The sequence below is a fragment of the Ursus americanus genome, chromosome X, assembly GCF_024610735.1.
Source record: "Ursus americanus isolate L20-20 chromosome X, mUrsAme1.1.p, whole genome shotgun sequence".
NCBI lineage: Eukaryota > Metazoa > Chordata > Mammalia > Carnivora > Ursidae > Ursus > Ursus americanus.
The window spans coordinates 11,591,347-11,602,610 of NC_142164.1; the positions used below are offsets into that span (position 1 = coordinate 11,591,347).

The 11,264-nt window shown below is 42.5% G+C and overlaps 1 pseudogene; it reads left to right on the forward strand.

The window, feature by feature from the left end:
• The first annotated feature begins 9,873 nt into the window (after window positions 1-9,873).
• On the forward strand, window positions 9,874-9,974 carry LOC123786204 (U6 spliceosomal RNA; annotated as a pseudogene).
• The last annotated feature ends 1,290 nt before the right edge of the window (window positions 9,975-11,264 follow it).

The following is an 11,264-nucleotide window of genomic DNA, read 5'->3' on the forward strand; positions in this document are numbered from 1 at the left end:
TATTACTATGTCCAATGAAGTAAAGGACAGAGAAGATGGGAAATCGCAGCAGAGAAATACAAACTATGAAGAAGAATCAGATGCACATTCTTTTTTTCTTTTAAAGATTTTATTTATTTATTCGACAGAGACAGAGACAGCCAGCGAGAGAGGGAACACAAGCAGGTGGAGTGGGAGAGGAAGAAGCAGGCTCTCAGCAGAGGAGCCTGATGTGGGGCTCGATCCCAGAACGCCAGGATCACGCCCTGGGCCGAAGGCAGACGCTTAACTGCTGTGCCACCCAGGCGCCCCTCAGATGTACATTCTAAAACTAAAAATACAATATCTGAAATTTTAAAAATCACTAAATGGGCTTAACAACAGAATGGGTTTGACAGAGGAAAAAAATCAGTAGACCCGAAGACAGTTTAACAGGAATGATCAAATCTGAAGGGCAGATAGTAAAGGGGTTTTCTTTCTTTTTTTTTTTTTTTTTTTTTAATGACTAGAGCTCAGTGACCTGTGGATGTTACTGGACGATACAGCCCTATATACTGAAGAACCATTCCAAAGAAGTTCTGCCTTTGGCATTTCTGGGCATGCATGAAATTGCTGATAAGGAAAAATCAGAAAAAGATGAGTGTAACTTATGGACTGAGGTGTGGCAGGAAAATGTACCTGGGTCCTTTGGTGGCATTCAGTCATGCCTGTAGGAGTTGACTGCCACTACGCAGAAGGCTTTGCAGTCTCAGTCCTGGAAAATGAAAGCCCAAGACACATTGCCATGGCATCAACTGTGAAACGAATCAGCTCCCTGGTACCTCCATATCTGGGAATGATACTGCCCACATGACTGCAAGGTCTAGCCAGAAGAACATGGGCGGGACAGGAAGAGCTGTGCGGTGACAGCTTGCAGTACAGACCTAGAAAAGCCCGTGCCCAATCAACCCGGCACAAGTGAAATTCTCCAAGCTGCCCTGAAGGAGTGTTGCAAAGAAAATCTTAACGACAAGATCACAGCAATCAGCTATGTAGCAGATGTCCTGAAGGCCACCAAAGGGATTCCAGGAATTTTCTGACATTGTCATACTGCTTATCAAGAAGAACTCACCCAAAAGCACTGGCATTGGGACAACCAAAAATGAAGATGGGAATGAGAAGGAAAGAGAGCTCCAGTTGGAATCTCTCCTGGGAGCCTTTGAGAGCCTGCGCAAAGCCTGGCCCCCAACTGTGGAGGCCCAATGTTGTTATCATCAGGAGCTGTGCAAGTGATGTGTGAATGGCTAAAACTGAGCGTGGGGGAAGTGCAGTTAGGAGTCCTACAATCAATGGATGCCTTTTTTCAGGGATTAATGCTTTTGGAAGATGAACATGCAGATCTTGAGGCCTTGGCTGAAATTCTCCTTGAAACTTGTAAATCAATCACATATTCTTTAGAAAATAAGACCTATTCATCGGTGAGAACAGAAGCTTTATCTGTGAGAGAATTACTGCTTAAAAAAACTTGAAGAATCTAAACAGTGGAAAAGTTTGACATCTAAAAGCACAGTGCTCCTAATTGAGTGTTTAGCTACTCTGGAGACAGACAGCAGACCTGAGGTGGAGGAGAAAGCATCATTACTGAAGAAAACACTTGAAAATCTGGAATAAATTAGAAGGGGGAGAAAGAAGCAAGTGCCATGTTCATTAGGGGTTGAAATGGTGGTATTCTTTGAAAATCCAAGTGGGGAAAAGTAAAGATTAATCTGTAGCATGCATCATTCCTTGACTGAAATTTTTAAAATGCCTTTAAAAATCGAATACAAGTGTAATTGGAGTTCCAAAAGGAGAAGAAAGAGAAAACGTGGCATAAAGAATATTTGATGAATAATGGCCGAAATTCCCCCAAATAAGGTAAAGACACTAATTTACAGATCGAAGATGTGAAACCCAAACAGTATAAATAGGAAGAAAATTGTATTCATTAGTCACATTGCAGTAATATTGGTATTATGATTTTGACCTTTCACACATATAATACCATGGAAAAAATAGCAAAGAGAGATGCATTAAAAAATCAAAGGAATTAATTGAAAACCCTGTAATCCTTAATTTGAATCGGAAACATCAGTATAAACTCATGATTCATTTTTCTCTTTCTAAAAACCACAGTTCCTAGTTCTGCTCACTGGAAAGGCCTAGAAATAATGACAACCCAGTAGCAATGAGCATCCCAAAATACAGATAGTGGTTTCTAAATAGAGTTTTTTCCCAAAGGAGCCAAGTCTCCTAGGTGAAATCATTGATCCTGGGTTAGAGCAATAAATGTTCAAGATGGGTCTGTAAGATCTTGCTTTGCCAGTAAGCAAGGAAGCTGTCAAACACTAAGATCTGTCAAAACAAACCAAAAATCAACTTTAAAGAGCTCCCATTGGCCAAAATGAGAAAATTTGAGCATCAAAAAACCAGTGACTTGGGGACACCTGGCTGGCTCAGTCAAGTGAAGCACGCGGCTCATGATCTTGGGGTCGTGAGTTCCAGCCCCACGTTGGGTGTAGAGATTATTTTTAAAAAATAAGTTTCAAAATTTTTAAAAATTAAAAAAATTACTTCAATGGATTAAAAAATTGTGATTATTAACAAAGCCATGAATTCAAAATAGTTTCACAAACTTCCAGTTATAAAATAGATAAGTCACAGAGATGCAAAGTATACCACTGGGAATATAAGCAATAATATTGTAATAACATTGTGTGGTGATTCCATCTATCGTGGTGAGCACTGAGTAATGTATAGAACAGCTGAATCACTATGTTGTGAGCCTGAAACTACTATAACAATTAGAGTTTACTAGGGCACCTACCCATTATTTTGAAAATTGTTAAAGAAAAGGAAAGAATCAAGCATCTATCATGCCTTCCCTATATGAACTTCATTTCAGGGTAACCAAATAGTTGATAAGGAGAACTCTTTCTTCATGGAAAACTTCCTGCCAATAAATACGGAAAGGATGGTAGACTGAGAAAATCGCCATTTCACAGACTATGAAATAATGGATCTAGGAAATGACCATCACCAATTATCAAACCACTGGTGAAATCTTGACAGGAAATTTAAAATTGATGGATCAAGTTGCCAACACTTAAACCCACTGATGAATGTTAACATCACTAAAAAGTTGGACAGCCAAACAATATGTGCCTCCTGATAATTATAAGAAATAGGAAATACACTGGTACTATGAAATTATTTTTCCAAATAGAGATAGAAATAAAGTAATAATCTAACCAAGGCTCTACATCTACCGAATTAGAGGAAATAGGGAATACAGAGGAACCAGTTAGACAACACCGACAGATATAATCAGCCAAATCCAGTATGTGGGCGATTCTAAAAAACAGACTGGTTTCTTCAACAAATAAATGGCATAACGAAATGGAGTGGAGGGGTGCTGTTATAATAAAAAGAGCAAAGAGAGATTTAAAACTCACACCAATCAAATGTGTTGTGTTGACGGCACCTGATTCTAACAAACCAAATCTAAAAACGAAACAAAACATTTTTTATACAATCAGGGGAATTTGTCTATGGAGTGTATGATATTATTAAGGAAGTGTTATTTACTCTATTATATGCAAAATGATACCGTGGCTATGTTTTTTTAAGTGTCCCTACTCTTAGCCAAGTGGCCACACATGCCGGAGTACCGTCTTGCTCTGGCAGGACTGACTTTAAAAGGAATGAGTTAGCCCACTCCTAGGCAAAGATGATCTTTGGCCGCTTAAATCATTACATAACAGTTTGTTGGGTGGATGGATCAGGCTGTTCCTATCTGAACCAACTAAGTAATCTTAGCATCTCCCGAATGGGACAAATAAACAGGATGTGCCTCATGGAACCAGACTTCAAACGACGCTTGGCCCACAGCAGGCACTCAATAAAATTTTGTTAAAAGCAGTCTGCCATTATGGCCCTGGACCCACGCTTCTACTCCACCAGCTCTCTGCTGCTTGAATGCTTCCCTCCGGACTGTGTAGCCGATCTTAGTTCAGGCTTAGGACCACCAATGGTCTACTTTATAACACTGCTGCTATTGCTTCTGCCATTCCCAGTGCTCCCACTGCAGCAACCATAACAGCCTGACTCTGCTCCTATGACCCACAGTTATCTCTCTTCTTGTCACATGTGGAAGCTGACTTTTTCCTTCCCAGCATGATAGCTCTCTCAATTGACCTTGGAGGTTTGGCCCAGAACTGGTCATGGCTCCTCTAATGCTTCTTCAGCTGGACAGCTCCATATGCCAAGGAAGAACTGATGCCACACAGCTAGGCTAGGAGTGTCCACGTCCTTGTGCCTCCCCGTGGACTGTATCACCTCTACAGATCAACTCTCTACCAGGGGCCCTTCGATTCTCTCCCATCTCAGTCTGACTTCTTTGACTTCCTGAGAAACCTCCCTCAGCACCCCCCCTTCTTTGTGCATGGTAAGAGGAATGGGGGACGTTTTTCATCTTAGTGTCCTTGGAACCCAAATATCAATGCCAAAAAGCCTCTTTATTGCTTCTCCCAGGGGCTTAAGAGACTTCGTAAAAAAGAACCCTAGGGATCTGCCTCCACATCACAGAGCTCCAGAGCCCTGCATGCAGACAGGCCCATCCGGGACACTCACTACTCATACAGAAATGAAAAGCCATCTCTTCCTGGAACAAAAATGAAACACAAGAGGCGGCGGCAGCAAGCACAGGCAGCGTTAAGAATGAAAGGAAATAGCTGAGCAAGCAAATTAAGGCCTTTTCTCTGAAAAGTAAGCCAGGCAGAGGTACCGTGAGGGCTTCTAATGCTAAAGCAGCGATTAACACCCAAAATGGAGCCGGAAGGAGAGCTGAGCACAGCAGCACAAGATTTCAGCCTCCAGGAAAAAGTTCAAGGTGAGTGAAGGACATTTTTTACTGAATCCTGGTAAGCAACACAGAGAGATAAGGCAAACTTCTTAACAGTCACAGTTCAATCATTAATATAATAGACAGGTAGAGAAATATATATGCATATATCTATAGTCTTTCCATTAAGTATGCACACATTATTAAATCTTGTTTAGATCACATTTGTGCTATTGCTTTGAGAGTTTACTGTTGCTTTTCCAGAAAAATCTGTGACTCACCACACCATGTGCTGGTTCCTTTTCCTTAGAAAAAAATCCCCAGCTCCTAGCCAAAGACACCACTTTCACTTGGTTGTAGATACCCATAGAGCAGACATATCGCCCAGAAAAGAAACCAAACTGATATAAAGGCAAATGGTACAAGGACCAAACCATTGGTCAATGAAGAGTTACACGATCCACACCCATTCTGTCCCCTCCACAAGATGTGACAAAGTTAGAGCATCTCCCCAAGGTAAGTTATTGTGCCTGCTCTCATTCCACCAACCCTGAAACGGAGAAAGTGGCCATTTGTAATCTATCAACATACGGAGTGTAGTGGGAGTTATTTTTTAATCATAGCAAACACCTGATAGCACTTACTGTGTGACAAACACTGCTATAAACCCATTATAAATAGATATTAATTCACTTAATTCAACTAGGAAGTCTTTGTAAGTCCACGCAGGAAGCATGCAGTTACTGCTCCCGACTTCCTTCCACACTGCTCCTCTTACACCAAGCTTGTTTGTATGTCATTTGGGGAGGTGGGGGGTACGTACATTGCCATTGAATCAGACCCCCACTTATTTATAATAAACACTTGGCAGACAGAAAAATTCTCAAAGGCTATTTATTAAGCTCCCAATATCCTTGGGGTGCTATGTTGGGGACTGTAATTACAGGAAACGTTTTCGACTCTGTTTCTTTTCTGACCGCCCGGCTGGGAGACCCAGGGAGTGGGCCATGGTAACCACTCTTCATTTTCCTGGGCCATTGTAACCCTAATGAGATCCATTCGGATTGCAAGTATAACAGTGCGCAGCAGGTGAAGCCATATGGAGTGTGGTCATCTTGAAGCAGGAGCTGAAAAGGGGCTTTTGTCTACCCGACTCTGCACATGCATTTTCTAAAATCAGGTCCCACCTGGTCCTGCCACAGCCCTGTAAAGAATGGCAATTGTCTGAGGCCTGCAGCTTCAATCCATGCCCATGTAACAGAAACATAATTGCTGAGCGCCTACTGTGTGCCAGGTGCTGTGCTAGGCTTTTTCTCATGTCAGCCTGTTGACCTCTCAGTGAGCCAGCTATCATAAGCAACATTCTACTGAAACTAAGGCCCAGAGACGTCATCAGGCCTACCCTAAGTTGCACAGCTTGAACATGACAGCACCAGGATGACCACGACAGCACCAAATAGCTTCACTCTAATGCTTAAATGTTTTCTAGTCCAAGGAGAAGTTGTCATTGAAATCTTTTTTTTAAGATTTCATTTTTAAGGAATCTCTACACCCAACGTGGGGCTTGAACTTACAACCCCAAGATCAAGAGTCACATGCTCTACCGACTGAGCTAGCCAGGTGCTCCTGCCATTGAAATCTTAACTTTCTAGGTCTTTTCTTTTCTCATTGCTTGACCTGAATAAACAGATTGTCATGAAAGATTCCTTTTTCCAGAGAGGGTCTCTAAGCTCTTTTTGCACGATGTTACTTGACAATACTATGTTACTTGACAACTGACTGGGGGCAGCTAACTAGCTAGAAGCCCCCACAGCTCACCTACCCTTGGCATGTTCCGTTCAGGAAAGTGTGTGTACGCGGTGTGGGGGGGGAGAGAACAAGACTGGATGGGTTGGAAATCTGATCCCGGAAACACGCATATCACTGTGAGTCTTACACTGCTCCCCAGGACTACTGCCCCAACGTAGGCTGGATAGATTGAGGTATGAAAAACTCTTTCATTGCACATAATGGTTATCTTTTTACTGGAACCCCAGTGCCTCTTCCCTTCCCTCCCCCACCCCTCTCTTCCCTGCTCGCCCCACACCTTCCCTCACCATGGCTAACCCAGCCAGGAGCACAGATAAAGAAAACTTAGAGTCCGCAGTTCAGGGTCATATTGGTCTATTAAAGCCTAACAAAGAGTAAAGCTTTATGCTGAAGAAAACAGGTTTACCTTGAATTTGTGAATTGAGAGGCTTCTGAAGGAGACAGAGAAAACCTTTAATATTAGGCAAACCTATTATTCCATAGGCTGAAATAAAATAGTATTTAATTCTAGGTGGCCACGTGGCCTAGCATACTAACCCACAGAAGAATGTGTAGTATGCAAAGAAAGGAGCTTAGGTTCTAATTAGAGAATTGGGGGGTAAAATAAATACCAATAAATGAGAGAATTGTGTGTGTGTATGTAAATACGTATAATGATCAAAAGGAAGATGAAATTATTTCTAAAATAAAATAATTTACTCTTCTCAAGACTTGTATGAATTCCTATCATCCTTATGCTTCCTGAAAGCATGTAACAACTTGCCCAGGTTTCTGCCCAAGCAGCCGCCTCTCCAAACCACTGTCTCCACCTGCAGGCTCGCCCCTGCTCAAAGCTTTGGACCAGTGTCACAGGCCCTAGTCTTGGTGGCCTTAAAGCACCCTGTTTAATCTTTGGGAGACTTGGCATCAGGTCAGCTTTTGCTGCCAGGCCTGCTGATCTTGTGACCCTCTGCTAGGAACTGGCCCTCCATCTCACTGTCAACACTAGACCCCAAATTTCTGCTGTCAGTCCTGTAGCTGGATTTCTATTCTGAAACTCACTCTTGGTCACAATCTTGACCTGCTCAGTACTTCACTCTGGGAAATCTGGAGAACAAGGCAGGGCCCCAGTGGTCTCTTTTTGCAGGGAGAGATGCCTGCCCTCACAGCCCAGCCCAGAGCCTGAGCCCTGTCTGTATGTTGGCAGCCTGCCTTCCTGATGCTATGCTTTGCCCGGCTCATGGCAACGCCCTCACCCCTGTTCCACGGCCTCATTCACCCCAGGTAGGCAGGCTCGGTTCAATGCCAATAAACTCTTCCAAGCCTGGCCTGGATGCTCACCTCTCCTAAATTTCAACATCTAGTAGAGCTGCTTCTTAGGATCCCTACCATGTCCAGTCACATGGCTGTGGGCACGGAAGGAAAAATTACAGCCCCACAGGCTGAAGTATTTGAGGGGGAATAAATTGTACTTTCTCTAGCATCTAGTTGAACCACTGCAATAAAATGGTTTCTGAGGCCAAAAAATGTTTTGGCCCGTATTCCACAGGCCAACTACTTTAATTTAATAGTCCTTCCTTTTGGGGCGCCTGGGTGGCTCAGTCAGTGAAGCGTCTGCCTTCGGCTCAGGTCAGGATCTCAGAGTCCTGGGATCAAGTCCCATATCGGGCTCCGTGCTCAGTAGGGAGTGTGCTTCTCCCTCTCCCTCTGCCTGCCACTTCCCCTGCTTGTCCTCTCTCTCTCTGTGACAGATAAATACATAAAATCTTTAAAAAAAAAAAAAAGTCTTTCCTCTCTATGTTCACGAGATGTGGAGGCCAGAGAGACAGGTTAGGACTATAGGTCAAGGAAGCAATTTACCTAGCCATCATTACCATTCCTACTGACAACAAGAAAAAAAAAAAAAACCACTCAAACACGCTAGGCTTTTTTTTCCCTTTAAGCATCTCTTTTTCTACAAAACTACATCAAAAGATCATGATAATAACGTGAACTCCCAAAGTGCAGAAATTAAAAAAAAAAACCTGTTGGAGTACATTTAGCATGATAAGCACTGAGCAATGTAGAGAAATGGTGTATCACAATTTTGTACACTGAAACTAATATAACACTGTATGTTGACTATACTGGAATTAAAATATAAAACTTAATTTTAAAAAACTGTTGCCCTACTACCCACAGCCAAGGACAATCTATTTTTCTATCCTTTTGCTGTCTTCAGCAGCTGAAACCTATTTTGGAGTGAGAGAATTTGGAGCATCTTTAATGCCCAAAGAACAACTGACTCCTTTTCCTTGTCCAACGTCTGTTGGGTATTGTGAGAGCACTGTCCTTCACTACGGATAGAGCAAGCTGATTCAACAGGAGTAATTTAACAGCTGTCCCTGACTTGTACCCCTACCCCACCTTTGAACTCCCCATGATCAGAGACAAAGAACAAGCACATAGACACGCCTTCAAAATGCCATCATGAGCTGTGTACTTACTGCTCTTAGCACTTTCAAAAAGCTCTTAGGTTAATTCAAGAAAGGTAGTGCATCCCCGACCTTGATGACTGAACATTTTTGAATACTGATGGAGCGAAAACACCCATGGACAGATAACTGGGCTCAAAACTCACCTCTGTCTCCATAGTTATAAACAGAATCTTTGAACTTTTATCTTCTGGTCTAGAGTCTTCATTTGCAAGGTCGGGGGATTTCCAATTTTTTCTAGGGAACTGCCCAGTTCTAGAACTTATTTGAATTCCAAAGGTCCAACAGGAATTGTGTTCAAAGTTGTATTGATGGTTGAGAGAATGGGTCAGGAATGACAACTGAAAATCAAGACCTGAGTTCTGGTTGTAAAGTTCCAGGCTCCGACCTTCTGTAGCGTATCATGACCAGGCTGATGGAGCAAAGTCTTCATTATCCCAGCACAAGAAACTCAGTAGCCCAGTTTCTGGATGATGTCAGAAGACACAGGAAACCTGGAGAACAGACTGAATTCCATCCTTGAGAGACCACTGATACCTCTTTCAAAAACACCGGAGAGTGGGGTACCTGGGTGGCTTAGTTGGGTAAGGGTCTGTTTTGGTTTCAGCTCAGATCATGCTCTCAGAGCTGTGAGAGTGAGCCCCACACTGGGCTCCACACTCAGCTTGGAGTCTACTTGAGATTCTCTGCCTCCCCCTTTGCCCCTCTCACTCACACAAGCATGATCTTTCTCCTAAAATAAATAAAATCTCTAAAAAAAATACCTGAAAGTGCTTGCTTCCACAGCAATTATACTAAAATTGGAATGACAGAGAAGATTAGTATGGCCCCTATGCAAGGAGGACATGCAAATTCATGAAGCGTTCCCTATTTTGTGTAGTCCCCCAGCAAACCTCCACACTTTGCAGATTAGCACAACGAATGGTGGAGTTTGAAGAGGTCACTGGGGGTGCCTGCTCTGAGTCTGCGCCTTGCTCCTAGCAGCCAGGGACGCTGAAGATACCAGAGAGGTTCTCCTGGCCTCCCACCGGATCCTCTGCCATTGGACATGAGACCCAAATTCAATGGCCCCCTGACATCTCCACGGCTGCCTAGTCATGTTTCCATTATTAAGTTACCTAGGTAATCCTGGTATCTGCATCTGAAGGCTTGCTCTCACTGGTTTAAAAAAAAAAAAAAAAACACCTGAGAGACAATGGACACAGTAATAGCTAATATTTGTTTAGCACTTACAATGTTCCAGGCACTGAGCTATGAAACAAGATCCCAAGAATCAACCAACAACCTAAAAGCTGAACAATGGGGAAACAATTATATAAGTCATGGAATATCATTCATCAATTTAAAATGCTTTCAGGGGCAACCGGCTGGCTCAGTTGGTAGAGTGTGCAACTCCTGATCTCGGGGTTGGGAGTTCAAGCCTCACGATGGGTACAGAGATTACTTAAAAATAAAATCTTTTAAAAAATAAAAAACAAAATCTTTTCAAATCTTTCCATTTGCAATGATGTGGATTGAGCTGGAGTGTATTATGCTAAGTGAAAGAAGTCAGTCAGAGAAAGACAAATACCATACGATCTTGCTCGTATGTGGAATTTAAGAAGCAAAACAAGTGAACATATGGGAAGGGGCAAAGAAAGGAGAGAGGAAAACAAACCACAAGAGACTTTAAAGGGTAGAAAACAAAGTGAGGGTTTCTGGGAGGGAGGTGGGTGGGGGATGGGCTAGATGGGTGATGGGGATTAAAGAGGGCACTTGTGATGATGAGCGCTGGGTGTTGTATGTAAGTGATGAACAACTGAATTCTATTCCTGAAACCGATATTGCACTGTATGGTAACTAACTAGAATTTAAATAAAAATTTGGGGAAAGAACGCTTTCAAATAATAGCTAACGCAATAGGAACATTTGTGTATCATAATGTTACATGAAAAATGCAGGATTCAGAAATATACAAATGGTGTAATCCCAACTATTTTTAAAACCAACACACGGATAGAGGTAATACCAGAAAGAGATGTACGAATAATGTTAAGAGGAGACAGGACCGACTACGTAAGTAATAGGACCTAGTACAAAAAGAAAGGATGCAGCCCCTGTTCAAAAGTTATTAAGAATGCCAAGACAGCAACAGCAGAGCATTAAACCAAGTGTGGGGTTCCTCT